Source organism: Phodopus roborovskii, unplaced genomic scaffold (genome assembly GCF_943737965.1).
Source record: "Phodopus roborovskii unplaced genomic scaffold, PHOROB, whole genome shotgun sequence".
Lineage (NCBI taxonomy): Eukaryota > Metazoa > Chordata > Mammalia > Rodentia > Cricetidae > Phodopus > Phodopus roborovskii.
Window position 1 is genome coordinate 10867515 of NW_026126480.1, and position 17180 is coordinate 10884694.

General features: G+C 41.7%; 1 protein-coding gene across 2 annotated transcripts in view; it reads right to left on the minus strand.

Moving 5' to 3' along the window:
* Uvrag (UV radiation resistance associated) overlaps positions 1–17180 on the minus strand; it is a 238294-nt gene that overhangs the window by 124780 nt on the left and 96334 nt on the right. The window lies entirely within an intron of this gene.

Here is a 17180-nt window from a genome sequence, read left to right on the forward strand (position 1 = left end):
ACTCCAGTTCCAGGGGACCCAATGTCCTCTTCTGGTCTCCATGGGTACCAGGCACACACATGATGCACATACATGCATACATGCAAAACAACTGTTTAACTAATTTACTAGAACCAGGAATGTCTGTTCACCTAGAGATACCACGAGGAAAGTGAAAATGTAGTACTCAAACCGGGAGAAAACACCACCAACAAAGGACTGTGTGAGTGTGTGGGGGGGCACAGAGAAAAGACAGACTCTTCCTCATAATGGAGAAGGAATGATATCACTATCACTCTGCAAAAAAGCAATTCAACCAAAGACTTCAAGTCCTAAAACTCTGAACCTACTGTAAGAAAAAACAAACAAAACAAAAACCACTTCAAGATATAAGCGTAGGCAGCTTCAAGATACAGGCATAGGCAAAGACTTTGTGTGAGGGCCCCAGCAGCACAGAGGGATCTGCTGATGGAGGGACTACGGGAAGTTAAAAAGCTGTGCAACAAAGCCAGCATCAGCAGGATGAAGGCTAAAGAGTGGGGGAAATCTTCACCACCACCATGCTGATGGGATTCACCCCTATAGCATATTAAAGAAAAAACTCAACAGGTTGGGGATTTAGTTCAGTGGGAGAGTGTGTGGCCCTGGGTTTGGTCCCTAGTTCTAAATAAAATAAAACAAAACAACCCAAAATTAAACACACACCCCAAACCCCACAGATTATTTGTTCAATGAATGGACAAATGAACTGAACAGACATTCTCAAAAGAAAAAATAATAAATCACCAATAAATACACAGACACACACCCATACCCCCCAACACACAAAGTGCTTAACAACCTTTGCCCCAGGGAAATGAAAAGTAAAACTATATGGGTGGCCCATTCCTGTCACCACCAAGAAAACAAAGGATATCAAAAGCATGCAAAGATTGCTCAGGAGACAGTATTTACTGGCTAGGAATATAAATTTGTGCCGACACCATGGTACTTTGCATTGGGCAGAGATAGGGAACCAGGAGAAGTGGACAAGGAAAGGTAATAGAGGGGGGAAATGAGCAAAGTACAAGAATATGTATGTATGTATGTATGTATGTATGTATGTATGTATGTGTGTGTGTGTTTATGTATGCATGTGTGTGTGTGTTTATGTATGCATGTGTATACGAAACTACCATGACAAGGTCCAGTATTTTGTGCACTAAAAATTGATTTCAAAGAGAAAAGACAGTGAGCATAAGAAAAAAGAATTTAACATCTTAGTCTTGAGGTGAATGTATATTACATTCATAATGAGGTACTATTTCACAGCCATTAGAAGAACTAAAGTTACAATGATGGCAAGAGTGGGGAGGAATTGGAATTTATATGCACTACTAGTAAGTTAAACAATACTAACATTTTGAAAAGGTAGTTTCTTATGAAATTTAACACACATCTAATTTTTGGTCCAGCAATTCTGATCATAACTGCTAATCTAGAAAAGACAAAAATGTAAGTTCACAAAATCTGTTTCACAACGCTCACAGAAGCCAGGTGTAGTTGTGTTTACCTGCCTTCCCAGAATCCGGGAAGCAGAGGCAGGAAGATCAAAAGGCCAAGGCCAGCCTGACCTACACAGTGAGTTCAAAGCTACCTAAGACATTGTATCCAAAAAAAAAAAAAAAAAAAAAAAAAAACCCAAACAAACAAAAAACAAAACAAACAAACAAACAAAAAAAGAGTCATAGCAAACTATCCAAATCCAAATATCCGCCAAATAGGACATGTATGATAACAGTCTACTCGGCAACTAAAAGGAGAGTAACTGATAAACACAAGAATATGAATAAGTCCCAAAAACATGCCGAAGGAAAGAAAGCCAGAAGTAAAACAAGGTTAGTGCTGTGTCCCACTCTTGCTCTAAAACCAACCAGAGGTGGAGCCCACCTTTGGTGACAAAAGAGCAGCTAGTTGCTTCTGTGGCCAGGGACAGACACTAGGGAACTGAAGGAGTCTGAGGAAAACTCACAGTATGATGTACTGTATGTAAAATTTTTACTTCATGTTAAAAAATTAGCTATCAATTTTAGCCTGAATGTTTCTTTTTGGGGGGTCCACTCACTTAATTATGGATTTTATGGCATTTCAATGAGATACTTCTAGGCTAATGGAAATTTCTTCATAGTTACTGAGGTCACCTGAAAACTGTCAACTCTGGGAGGTGCCTTTGCTCTTGAAGTCAGTCATTCAGCAGAGCCCTCAGGGCTAAGCCATCCTGTTGCCTCTTGACGTGTGTATGTGTGCTTAGTTACACTGATAATAATAACACGGTCTTACAAAGGCACCTCTACAGAAACCTGAATGCACGGGAAGGTCTTTGGGATATGATCCCCATTCTATCCCCCGCCTTGTCTCCCTGAATCTTCAAATTCAGTAATAATGACCCACTGGCGTTTACCTGGACATAATCTTCCATTTCTTACTTCTGTGCCTCTTTGTAAGCCATGTATCTGCCCACACATTTTCTCTGTTCCCTCACAGGTAAGCAAAGCCTTAACCCACTGAGGCAGCTCAGCCACAGCCTCTGCTCCGCTGCTCTTCCCTGGCTAGCAGGCAGCTGCAGGCACTTGCTCCTTGCTCTAGAAATAACACACCACACCACACACAACACCACAACAGACAGCACTAAGGAACATACTACAGCGAATAGTTCTTCTCTTGTCCTCTTCCTTCCTTAGCAGGTTTTTCTGAGGGTTTTTGCAAGAATACTCATCTTCTCATGCACGTTCTAGATGCTTAGCACAGAGTGTGGTACAACAGAGACTCTCAATATATTTCCTGACTGTCCAGAGTTTACATGTAACATAAGCACATTCATGAGATTGGATGTTTTGATTGATAGAGTGGGAGATTAGCTGAAAGATCACTGTTTCCTACATTTATAAGTTCAAAAGATTTTATCAAAAAAAAAAAAAAAACTGCATAGAGATCACTCCTTCAGGCAGGGGAAGTAAGCAATTTTTAGTAAAAACAATAGGTATTATCAACCCAGAGAGACGACAACAAAAAGCAGTTACTTTAGGGGGGAGCTGCCTAGAACGCCACTGGTACTATGCAAACAACCTTGTCAAATGGTAAAGACTTTAAAAATAAAAATGATTCATGACCATAATTAATGTATGACTTCAACTATTTGGCTCTCACTGCCCCAGACGCTTTCTGATCTTACCTTAGGGGCTTAAAACCCACAGACAGAGTCACATTTCCTCCAATCTTCAGTGTTATCCAAATAGACCCTCATAGCCCCTGCCACATCAAGACAGGGCTCATAATGGCCCCCTTTCAAATCCAACTGGAGAATAAAAGTTTCAAGTATTTAGGTTTTTCAAAATAACATGGCACATCCTGATCTTCCCAAGGGTGAGGAGGGAAGGCCTGACAAGAGAAGAAACAACTGTTCTGCCTTCCCATAGGATGGCTGGCTGAGGAGGGAGATGCTTCTAGAGTTCAGGCCTATGAAAAGCATCTATAAAGAGAAACACCATCTTGTCACTTGGGTGACTGGTCAAGGCCAGTGCTCCCAGCTGAGGTAAAACTCAGCACCCGGCACGCTGGGAGAAGGGATCAAGGAGCTACCTCATAGTCACTCTGGTGACAGAGGACAGATGAACCTTGTCACCTAATGTTATCTGAGAGAGAGAGAGAGAGAGAGAGAAGTAGAAACTGAGTCTAATGAAAGTCCTTGGAAGCTAGATAGTTGTGAACGTAAAGACATCCACTGAATGAAAAATTATGTATCTAATAGATACTTGTAAACATTGAGAACCGTTTTAACCATGATCTCAAGAACCGAGGCGTGAGAAGGCGTTTCTGTCTACTCAGTGCTGATCATGCAGCGTGCAGACTGCTATATGCAAGCTTGAGAGCAGCAATAACAATCAGAACATCTAGGGGAGCAGCACAATTCCCTGCAGCTTGTGGGGAGGGACAAAGTGGGAGAAGGAAACAGGGATGACAGGGACTAATTGAGACAAATGGGCATGGATCGTGAAGACCCGCACACCATGGAAAGAGCGCAGGCTTTATTCAGAAGGCATTGGGAAGCCATTCAACTTTTAAGCTGGAAATGATTTCATTATATTTGTACTTTTGAAAGCTCTATGTGGGAACTATCAGGGACTGGGGAAGAGGAAGGGCAGCCATGATTGATACAAAGAAATGCCACAGCAGATTTTAGTTCATACAATTAATGCATGTTAATAATTATAATAAAATAGAAGAGAAAGCTCTTCCATCTCACAATAAGGTAAACAAGGCTAGTGATCTCAGCAACCACCTGAGCAAAAACAGGCATTGTCCCGAATGAAAAACATGGCAGCAAAAATGGTGGGGGGGGGCTGTGAAAGGTCAGTTAGAGGAGAAAGTTTGATGCCTGAAAACAAATCACCGTGTCCACTAAAGGCTGACAGGATGGAAAGCAGGTCCTCAGAGGGGTGTACTGGGAGGTAACAGAAGCTTTAAAAATGGAGGTCTAGTAGGACATCACTGAAGATGTGTTCTCATGTGACCATTCAAGTCTCAGGCCCAGGCTGTTACAAAAGGGACCTGCCTGACCCAACCCACGCTGCCTCTGCTCCTGATTTCAGCTGTGATCCTTCCACAGACCCTGTGCCACGGCCACCCACTATGGACACCACAGCCTGTGCTTGCTACGTGGACTCCAGAACTTTGAGCTAAGAAAAGCTCTGTTCCATGATGGCCTAATGCTAGTGACAGCATACCACAGGATGAGAAGACCTCTCTAGAGATCCTTCAGGCATCTGGAGGAATTAAGGGAGACTCACAAACAGCTCCAGGTCAATAGGTTTGATTTAGATCAAATAGGAAATATGAACAATTAATATCTGTTTAATTAGAATTAGGGTCTGGAGAGATGGCTCTGAGGTTAAGAGCACTGGCTGCTCTTCCACAGGTCCTGGGTTCAATTCCCAGCAACCACATGGTAGCTCACAACTACCTATAGCAAAACCCAATGCCCTTCTGGCATAAAGTCATATGTGTAGACAGAGCACTCATATACATAAAATAAATGAATAAACCTTTTTAAAAACAAACATAATTAGAATTGTCTCAGGCTGGTGGTACACCTCAGTGGTAGTACTCAGCAAGGAACTGTAAGACCTTGCTACAACTCAATGCACTAGACACATCAAAATAAAATAACTTGTCTGCTTTCCCAGACCAGGCTCAAAGGCTTGCTGGTTAAACACCAGCTGTATTAAGAATCTTTCAGAGACAAAAAAAAAAAAAAAAAAGTATTTCAATTTGCCTAACAACACAAGTGTTGCAGAATATTGTTTATGCAAAAATATTGTTATGCATCTGTTTAACTATGTAAAGATGTGTTTCATTTGATTAACTATGTAAAGATGTGTTGTATTTGTTTAATTATACAAAGATGTGCTTTTAAAGCTTTTGACAGCAGTTTTACCTTGCCTGCCTAAGGTACCTGATTGGTTTCATAAAAAGCTGAATGGCCAATAGTGAGGGAGGAGGTTTAGGTGGGCTTTCCAGGCAGGGAGAGTAAATAGGAGGAGGATTTTAGCCTCCAAAACAGGAGAAAGAAAAGGAGACAGCAGGGAGACACCAGAGGCCAGCTAGACAGACACAGAAGTAACAGGAAGTAGAACATACGGAATGAAAGCAACGTAAAAAGCCCTGAGGCAAAATGTAGATGAATAGAAACATTAAGTTACAAGAGCTAGGGGACAAGCCCAACCAAAGACCAAGCATCCATAATTAATAATAAGTCTCCTTGTCTTTATTTGGGAGCCCAAAGAAAATTCCAGCTATACAAGAGTAACACTGAAACCAAACAGAGCAAGACCGGTACAGTAATAATGATCTTCAGCTGAGATTATACAGAAGACCAGGAAGAAAGCAAGACTTTATTCAATCGAGGCAACTGAGAATGGGGCAGGAAAGCACAAGAGGAGGTTCTGGAGGCGTGGGGAGGAAGGAAAATGAGAGACAAAAGTAACAAGGGATGGGTATGGTCAAAATATGTACACACATGTATGGACACAGGCATAATTAAACTTCTTTGTAAAGTTAACACAAATTAATTTTTAAAAAAAGGAAAGAAGTCATAGCACCAGAAAGTAAAAATCAAAGTATGTATTTGGAAATACTATGGTTGTGAACATAAAAAAAAAATAAAATAAAATAAAATAAAAAAGGGTCTATAATCTAACTCTACTAGAAATAAATTTGGTCAAGTCTAAGATTCCAGAATAAATTTTATAAACTAGTTGCTGCTTACATATATTATCAACAAATAACTAAGAATAAATCTAATGAAGGATGTCAAGAGATTTCAACTCAGAAGCCATAAAATATTGCTGAGATAGTAAAGCAAGGGAATAACGAGGACTCATACTGTTAGTGATTATCTCCCTAACTGATCTACAGTTGCCAAGCAATCACAGTCAAAACAACCAGAGCTCTGATTTGATCTTTTTTAAATAAAAAATTACTATCTCTATTTCCTTTGGAAATTAAGAAGTTGATTCTAAAAGAAATGATACAGAAATACAAAAGAGTTGGAATAGCCATGAAGATGTTGAAGAACTGCAGTTGAGGTCTTATGCTACCAGACCATAGCACCTACACAAAACTACAATAAGGCAATTGCAGTCATGTGATCCTGTACAATTACATCAATGAAATGCAATTCAGATTATAAAAACAGACCTTTTATACTATATAATATATAACCAGAAAAAGAAAATCCCTGTTAGTAAATGGCCCTGAAATGAGATCTGGTTGTAGTGGGGCTGGAGAGATGGCTCAGCAGTTAGGAGCACTGGCTGCTCTTCTAGAGGACCTGGGTTCAATTCCCAGCATCCACATGGCAGCTCACAACTGTCTGTAACTCTGGATCCAGGGGATCTGACACCTTTAAACCAATATACATAAAATAAAGTTAAATAAATTAAAAAAAAATTAAAGATCTGGTTGTAGGGCGCTTTCTTAATTGATGATGTGGGAGGGCCCAGCCCATTGTGGGTGGTGCCATTCCTGGGCTGGTCAGAGTTGGTTGTATAAGAAAACAGGCTGACAAGCCATGTGGAGCAAGTCAGTAAGCAACACCTCTCCATGGCCGCTGCATCATCTCCTGCCTCCAGGATCCTACCTTGTTTGAGTTGCTGTTCTGATTTCCTTCAATGGTGGCCCATGATGTGGAAGTGTAACCCAATAACCACTTTCACACCCAAGTTGCTTGGGGTTTCATCACAGCAATAGTAACCCAAACTAAGATAATAACCATCATGGTTTACCCCTCCTATTTTCACGCCTCCCCTGCCATTAGTCACCTTTATCCTCCTAAATAACTTTATTCCTACTTTCATAGCATATATACTAACATACTTCTAAAACCACAATGACAGCATATAATATTTCATCTTTCATGGACTGGCCTAAACAGGCTTAATATGATTCTCTCCAACTGATTCCCTTTTTCATCTTTATGATTAAAAACAACTACATTATGTACATATATTTTCTTTATCCATCCCTCAATTGTTGGGCATCCAGGCTGGCTCCATAACCTAACCAGTGTGAACAAGCTGCAGTAAACAGTGATATGCAAATATCTTTGTGATGTGTTGCCTCAGACCTTTGGGTAAGTGCCCAGGAGTGGCATATATGGGTCATCCTACTTTTAGTGCCTTTCACAGGGGTTGGACTATTACAATTCTGCCTGCAGTGTTCAAGTTTCTCTTTTGTTGGCATCCTTGCCAAACACTGTTAATTGTTTTCTTGATGACTGTCTTTCTGACTGGGGTGACATGGAACTTAGTGGTTTTCATTTGCATTTTTTGACATCTAGTGAAGTTGAACATTTTTTTGTGTGTGTTGGTGTTGGCCATTTGCATTTCATCTTTTGAGAATTGTCTGTCCATTTTATTAGCCCATTTACTATTGATTGGGTTGTTTTGATTTGTTAATTTGTTTTCTGACTTCTTTGTATATTATGGTTATTAATGCTGTTAAATGTTGTATTTAGTTACTTCTCTGTTGGTGTGATAAAACACTATGACAAAAGGCAGCTACAGGAAGTTTATTTCACCTTATGGTTCCAGAGGGTGAGTCCACAATGAGCAGGGGAAGCACAGTGGCAGTCAGCCAGAGCAGGAAGCTGAGGAATCACATCTTCACTGCCCCCCCAACACGCACACACGCACGCACGCGCACACGCACGCTGAAGAAATGAAGAAAAAGCTAGCAAACAAGTAGCTCAGCCAGGAGTGGGAACACCCACCTCAGAGTGACTGGCAGAGGATGAGGGGACTTACGAAGTAATAAAGGAATCTTGTGTTGTGATTTGGATGACGATGACACAGGTACATGTTTATCGCATCACACTAGGAGCCAAGACAGTGGTAATGCCTTTGTGTGGGACAGGGAGCACAAGAAGAGCCAGCCATTCCAGAAGTTTTTCTTGAGAATGAGGTGCATATGCCACATCAATAGCAGTATGCGGTATTTGTTCAATATAGAGACTGGTGTTGGGGAGATAGATCTTGGCCGGGGATAGAAATGTGGCAATCATTAGCACACAGATGCTAATAATGTTATGAAACATTACAACATTTCATAACATCATAACGTGAGAAGAGTGAATGAGATCACCCTCTAAGACTGTGAGAATGAGAGAGAGCAGAGCCTGGGACAGATTTTAGAGGAACATCAATACTGGAGGAATTAGAAAAGAAGAAATAAAAACCTGCCCAAAAAAAAAAAAAAATCCAAAGTGAGGATATGCAGAGACCCAGGACAGCTGTAAGAGTTGATGTCACAGCAGTTAGAGACAGAATACCTCTGGGAGGCAGTGACCACTGTCTCAGAATCTAGGAACCTGAGGTCTGGGCAATGTCAGCACATTTAGCAATAAGGGACTGACTTAAAACATCATTTCCAATCTGTTCACCTCTAAACCCACAGCCACCATCATTCTCTTCACCCAGCTAACTGCCTCCTAGCTGGCTTCCAGGTCAGCTCTTGGCTTCTCAGTTGCATTCCCTAAAGCACTGCTCCTCATCTGCTCAGTTACCCACTGTAGCTCGTCTGCCCTAATCGCCTCTTATACCTTATCCACTGATCTTGCTTAGAATCACTGTGTCACTGGTCTGCCAAACTCTTGGCAAATACGGAAATACATAACCCAACAAACACCTCAGGCTTTCCCACCAGCACAGTCTAGACTCCAGGTTTCTCCTCTCAGAAGAGAGTACAGAGGCTTTGATGCTGGCCTGGGATTAAATTTCCTTAGAGACAACTAGAGATACCACAGGCTACACATTCATAATTTAAAATTCTAGTGCTGTCTAGTACAGCTAGACCTAAGTCACTTTCTCTCTTCATCTCTGGTAAGCACAGACTTTTCACGTCCTCCAGGCCTTTCATACTAGTCAGCTCTCTACTGTCCTTTTCACAACTATTACATCCCTAACACACTGTTCTTGTACTCCCAGACACGCTAACACTGTCCATTCACTTTAAAAATTGTTTTTTCCTAGTAACTAGGATACAGCCTATAAATTTTCCACACTAAACGCAAACTTCAGCATACATTTATATCATGCTAAATCTTCCACAGCAGTCAGGAATCACAACGGAAGTGACTGCCAGCAATACCATACTGACCAGGGCCTGCTCTCCCTCAGTCCCCTCCTTATCCAGCCCACAGCCCCGCTGCTACACTGTTCCTCTTTCACTCCTATTTACCACCCGTTCAGCACTAATAAAAGGCTTTTTTTTTCTCTTTCTGAAATCCAGCCTCCCTTCTCCAAATGGGACGCTATGTCTGACTGTCCAAAACACGCATTTCAACAATGGCCAACAGAAATCACAACATCGAAATGAGGCTCATCTTTGTGGATCAATCAGGACCAACATTGGGAAAAGCCCTGCTCTAGGACTAAGTGATCACAGGTTCTAAAAGTCTATGACTAGGTATTACTTTTTGATCAAATATAACCTATATCTGTCTATTTAAAAAGAGATAAAAGGCATGAGTGGTGATACATGCTTTTAATTCCAGGATTACAAGTGTAAGGTCAGTTGAGAGTTATGTTTTAAAAAAAAAATGTTGGGTCTGGAACACCATATACATTTATTGACTTAATAACTGTGTTGAGCAAATAAACATTTATTTAGGATTTGCTGCGTGCTAGGCAGTGCACTAAAAACACGAACTACATATTTCATTTAACTCTCACATGAGTCCATAGACTCTGCACATCACTGCCATCCCACAGGTGGGAAACTGAAGCCGCTAAGCGGCCCAATCAGGATCCAAGCACAGCAATCGAAATGGCCAGCAGCCACTGCTTCATTCTCTGCCCACTGGTCCACTGTTCCCACAGGACTCCAAGACTCCCTCCACTCTGTACCACATTATACATCAAATACACTGGTTTTTGTTTCCCAAGTGCTTTTCCCACACGCATTCTTTTGTGTTAACTTCTTAGCTCTTCACAACACACCAGGCCCCCATGTATCTTTCCCTTCTACACACAGTGCGCCTCAAATGACAACTAAATTAGCCTATTTATAGAGGAAGGCTTCTCACAGGCCTGCCTCACCTAAGATTTCCACTCCCTGTCACATATGCCCTATAACCTCATGCCCTCAGATTTTAGCAGGGCTATGAAATGAAAGGTTACCACACTCTCCCAGACTCTTATTTTACAGGGCAAAGGAATCTGGCAGTATAACTGTCGTAATTTAAGAAAAGTGGCACTCGAGTGAAAGACGCCATGAGACAGGGCTCAAGTAGAGGGGTTTTCTTATTAGGGAAAGGGATCATAAAAAGGGGAAAGGGAAGGGAAGAGGTGGGCCTCTGGAGACAGGAGCAGAGGGAGAGAGGAGAAAGAAAAGAGGGAGAGGGAGGAAACGGGGGAGGGGGAGGTAGGTACAAAAGGAAGCATAGTGAATGTGCACAGGTGGAGCTCTTAGTGGCTGCAGCTGAAGGCGTATCCTGTCAGAACCCCAAGGACAGGCCAGTAAAGATGCCTGAATACTAACAATAATGAAGAATTCTCGTTGATTATGAGTTAATCAAAAAGGAGATTAACAAGAAGCTATGGACCGAATCTTGTCTGTTCAAACCCACTGTTAAGGTACTAAATCTCAATGTAAATACATTTGAGATGAGGCATTTAGGCACTAAGGTTAAATGAGGACGAATGGTTGGTGTGCTGTCCCTAGAACTGTCCCTCTCCACTCATGCACAGAAGAAAGGCTATGGGAGGCCACTGTGAGAAGACAGCCATCTGCAGGCCAGGAAAGGAGCCCTCCCCACATACTGACTATGTGGGCACTCTGATCTCAGACTTCCTGCTTTCAGATCTATGAGAAAGAAAACACATTTCTGTTGAAGCCACCCAGTCTCCGGAATCTTGTGGCAGCCCACACTAATACACTCACTAGGTCTGACCTCATCAGGTAAACTCTCCAGTGACTAGCCCTTCCTGACTTAAAGCACAGGGTAGGATACCTGGCAAGGAACTACAGCAGCCTCTCTGGAATTGACAGTGGTCCCAGATGACAGCCAGCAAGAACTAGGGACCCAAGTCTCACAAGCACAAGAAAGTGAACTGTGCCAGCAACCACATGAGCCTAAAAATAAGGACAGAACTCCAAAATGCAACAGGACATAGCTGACACTATGGCTGCAGTCACCCAAGACCATGAACCTCACATCATGCTGCAATCATTCATTCACTGGCTTTGTCCAGCACAGGCCTCCAGACTCAGCCTAACCTAAATCCTGTTAGTGCTGGTGTCCTGAGCATCTCTGTCACAGGCCTTTAAGAACATGGCTTCACAAGTACACCTTCCCTTCCTTCCCCTCACTGTTGAGACCTTCATTGCAGAGTGCACACTGCTGTTTTGATTACTGTTAATTCTGGTTTTCTCAGGCCCTATGAAATATATTAACTGACATGTTTAGTTATGCTTTCTTACAATGTGTCAAGCTTTGAAAAATGCCTGGGAAACTACCCTGAGATCATTTTTAAAAGTCAGCAAAGCAGAAAGGCCATAGAATTTCTCATTCTGGATACTATATGTCTATGTATATAACTCAATTTTTTCTAACAATTTAGACCTCACTGGTTAGCAGCACTTACTTGATTAGTGACTAACAGTTCTACGTGCCTTTTTCAATAAAGCTGTTAGAGTTGGAGAGATGGCTTAGTGGTTATGAGCACATACTACTCTTGTAGAATATGTAAGTTTGATTCCTAGCACTCACACTGAGCTGCTCACATCACCTGTAAGTCTAGTTCTGGGAAATCTGATACCCGACTCTGGCTTCCACGAGCACTTAACTCACACAGTCAAGACCACACACAATTTTAAATAAAATACATAAACAAACAAGTAAATAGGTCCGTTATCCATGTGGCAAGCCTCCCTTTTCTCATACTATATTCTTATCCCAATTACATTTCATCTTGAAACTTAAGATGGGTTGAATACATCTTCCACCTTTCCAGTACTCAGAGAGCTTCATCATTATATAATGATTCTGTTATACATAGGATCACCTTATCTGCAAACTCCGTATCACCACTGCTTTAGCATAGTAAGTCTTTCTGGTTCAAGTGCTTACACTGAAATACACCTGGAAGGAAGAACACATCTCCTGTTCACTGTTACAGCACTGCCAGCATGCTGAACTTTCCAACATGAGGAACTCAAAAATCATTTCACTGGTAAGTAGCAGAGTGAGTAGACAATGTTGAACAGCACTAGATCAAAACCAGAACCCCACATCATGTTATTAAAAATTTCCTTCCAAGCTAATAGTGAATCATTAAGGAGTTATCAATGTGTTTTTTTTTTTCCCTGTCACTTAGCTTGTACTTCTTCACTCTGCTGAAAAAGCTATCACCACATCCCTAGTCAAGCACATACTAGAGTTACGTGCAAGTCTAATTATCCTTTCAAAGCAGATAAATCAGCCTGAGATAACTTGTTCTTGGAAAAGCCTTGCCTAAAAGAAGCTGCAATTTGAAAGAAAGCCATGCAGGACAGCTACATGCAAAGGAACAGCCTGGGAGGGGATTGGGAATATCTTCTCAAAGTCATTAAAAGAGTAGAGTGTCTTACATGTTCAGAACAAAAAGTAGGTGATGTATTAAAACAAAAGTATGTAAGAGCTGTTTCCAAAGGGACAGCCTGGGAAGGGGACCAGAGCTCCACTACTGTACATTTGGTCTGCCCAGAAATCATTTGCATCTCTACAGCACCTACAGCAGTCTCAGACTCATGGGAATCCCTCAAATACTTGAAGAGTTTATTAAGTATTATTCCCCCAAACCAGGAATCTACCCTAAAGCCTTCTACATTCCTCTGTCTAGACCACTCACATAGTTGAGAACACACAGTCTCATGGTAATGGCATCAAATAAAACACAATACTTGTCCTACACACAAAATTAATATACTTTCATTGAAAAGTAACTGGTAGCACTGTGGGTGGGAAAGTTCTACTGAGAAGATGGTAGGTGGTGTGAAAGCATGTGCTAATGAGAATGTCAGGTCTAACTAAGATGTACTCTCAGAACCAGCAACAAGAATGATGGGGCAATGGTTACAGAACAATAATCAAGTCTGTGCACTTCCAATTTACAACTCAAATAACTCATTTCAGGCAACAACCACCACACTTGGCATAAGATGGGCTAAATCATTCCCAGATTTGTTCCTAATACCATCCATGTGCATTTTAGCAAGTTTAATTTAAAATGTATTCATTGCACAATAAACACACTTGAGGAAGTACACAGAAAAGAACGCCAGAACTAGAGATGAGAAAAAGAACAAACTGCAGAGATAAATACACTCTTTAAAACTAAAGGAATATGTACAACTCATGCCAATAAGTTATGATCCTCTAGCAAAATATAAATTAGCAAATTATCTCAAAAAGGGTTAGAAAACCTGAAAAGATCAATAGTCAGCAAAGAATTACAACAAGCCCCTTCTCTAAGAGGCTCAGATGGTTTATAGGTGCTTGAACGTTTGTCCTTCTGAAACTCAAGTTGAAACTGAATTGGGACAGCACTAGGAGGCAGATCCTTTAGGCAGAGTCTAGGACAGGAAGGCTCCACAATTTGGAATTAATCCATGATCACAGGAATGGGGTCATCATAAAAGGATGAGTTTGGCCTTCTTTTCCTCCTCTGGTCCTGTCTTTGCCCTTCTCTGTATGACACACACACACACACACACACACACACACACACACACACAGAGTAGTTTTTGTGTGTGAGAATATATGTTATGTTGCCTGTGGTTCCATGATGGCCAGAAGAAGGCACTGCATCCCAGGAGCTATTGTTACAAGTGATTGTGAGTTGCAGAATATGGGTCCTAGGAAATGAACTCAGGTTGAGTAGAAAATTCTCTTAAGTGCTAGGCCATCTTTCCAGATGCTCCAAAGTATTTCTGATGCAGCCAAGAGCCCTACCATGTGCTAGTACCTTGATCCTGGAAAGTACCATTCTTTGCAACTATGAGAAATAAATTTCTATTTGTTACAAGTGGCTAAGTCATGGGTATTCTGTTAGGGCAGCCCTAAGCAACAAAGAAAACTGGGGCCAGGAGTGGCACACTGCTGTAACATATAACTAAAAGTGAAAAAGCAGCTTTGGGCCTGGATAACAAAACAAAAGAATCTGTAGGAATAAACTAGGAAAGACTGAGATTGACTTGAAAGGAGGATCAAGGTTTTTTGTGAATGCTCAGAAAATGAGGAATACTACAAGGAACATCTGAAGTCCCCTAATGGATGTGTAAGACCAGAATGTTGGTGGGATTGACCATGAATACTATAGACAATTCTATGCAATGCATAGCACAGGCAATTCTTACGAATCCTCAGATGGGAATGTGGGAACAAGGCGATAGATACCAGAGGAAAGAGCAACCTTGTTATAAAATGGTAGGAACTTGGCTGAATTGTATCCATGTAGTAAGAGTGTATGAGTGCAGCACGGAACAGGATTTAAAAGTGATGCACTACAATGCCTGGTGAAAGGCAAATCCAAGAAGTGGAGCATTCCAACGTGTGGTTTCTTTTAACTGCATATAAAATGTAGAAGGAAATAAACGGTTTTAGGACATAAAGACTTAGAAAAACCCTCATCCTAGCCAAATATGTTCACCAGAGAACACCAAGGATACGGTCAAGTGACTGATAAGGAGATCAGTATGGATACAAGGAAGCCTGGTGCCAGTCACCAAGTCAATGGGAGAATAACCTGCAAGGGCATTTCTAAGGATGCTTCCACTCCAGCAAGCCAAGGCCAAGCAGAGCAGGGGGTGAAGATGCTGCAGAGTCCCCATTAGGGCAATGTTTTGTGGAATAGTAGGGGTGGAGCTGCCCTCAAGACTCTAGAACCATAAAGCTGTCAAAATGAGACCTCAATTATGAGACCCGTTTTATGAGCTGAACCAGGCAAAGACACAGAAGTTGTTGGGGACCCAATTGCCAGCTAGGAGGCAACACATGGAGTGAAAAAGATCATTTACAGCCAAAGGTCTCAGAGCTGCTTGTCCTGTCGGGTATGGGGCTTACTTGGGACGTTACCCCTTCTATTCCCATAGGATATATCTATCCTATGGCTGTCCCACCGATGAATTTTAGGAGCATATAACCTGTTCAACTCCTGCCTGAAAGAAATCTCCTACCTTGTAACCACCTGTATCTAATTAGATAAAGTTCTGGGTTCTGAAGTTGATGCTGGAACGAGCTAAGACTTTTGAGACTACTGGAAGGACTGAGTGTGTTTTGCATGTGATGAGGACATGCAGTTTCAAGAGCCAAGAGGTAATGGGTTGGATTTTACCTTGGGTGTTTTGTTCCAGCAGCACAGAATGGACAAAGATAATAGGTTACGTCCACCACCTAAATCTAAGTTATATAAATAGTCTCCCTCAGATCATGGGGAATGTGGACAGCATCTCAATTCACTTCACAGTAGCACAGTCCTTACCGGTTTTTATTTGTAGGAGAATGCACATAAAACATGAGACTTATATAAGCCTCACTTATAAAGAATTGCAAAATACTAAGAAGACAGCATATCTAACCCAATGTGTATTAAAAGAGGGAAAGAACACAAGAAAAACTGATCCCCGGAATACAAGAATAGTTTAAACTCAATTAAATTTGCGTAAATGATACTTTAAACTGGCCTGGAAAACTTAAGACTTCTCGGCCTCCACGAAAGAAATCTGACTACCCTGAGAACACCATGTGAGGGAGCTCAAGCTAGCCATGTGGAAAGGCTGCTTGGAAAGACAGATATGCAGCCAGCCCCCATTGCTCAAGGAGGTCCAACTGTCAGGGAAGATGCATTCAGCTGTGGAGCTCAGGAGGGCCTTCATCTGACTCGGGCTACAGTTCTCACTGCCACTGGAAACAGTTAAGCTCAAATCATCGCACAGAACTGGGAGGGACCCTGGATTAAAGAATGCCATGTTGTTACTTTATTTTACTTATTTTGCTTGAGACACTCGCACCAGCCACCCCAGGCTTGTCACCCAACAAAATGTATGTATCAACCCACCTTACACATCAATGGAAACCACTATGCTCAGGCATAATGTGATCCATCTGTGGTCCCAGAAATTCAGAATGCTGAAACAGGACTGTTTGAACCTAGGAGTTGCAGCCCAGCCTGGGCAACATAGTAAGACCAAGACCCAGTCTCTTAAAAAACAAATAGCCTTCGTCCAGCCTCAGCGAGATGATGGGACAGACTTAGTGGACTTCCTAGGGGAGCCCTTACCCTCTCCAAGGATCAGATGGGAGATGGGATGGGGGGGGGGAGGCGTAGAGAGTGCGGGAGGAGAGGAGGGAGGAGGAACAGGGATTGGAATGTAGAAAAATAAATGAATAAATTTAAAAACAAACAAACAGATAAATAGAATAACAAAATCCTGCAAAAATGATGATAACAGCAAGAGGGAACAATCACCAAAAAGCAACAGTTAGACTAAATTTAGCAAAGCAACTACATGCGGCCAACATGCATCATCTCAAATGCCTTTAATTTCAAGTTTCTCCTGTAACCCAGTATCAACAGACTGGGTTATCTCAACTGGTGAAACTACAGTGCGTGTAGCACAGATTT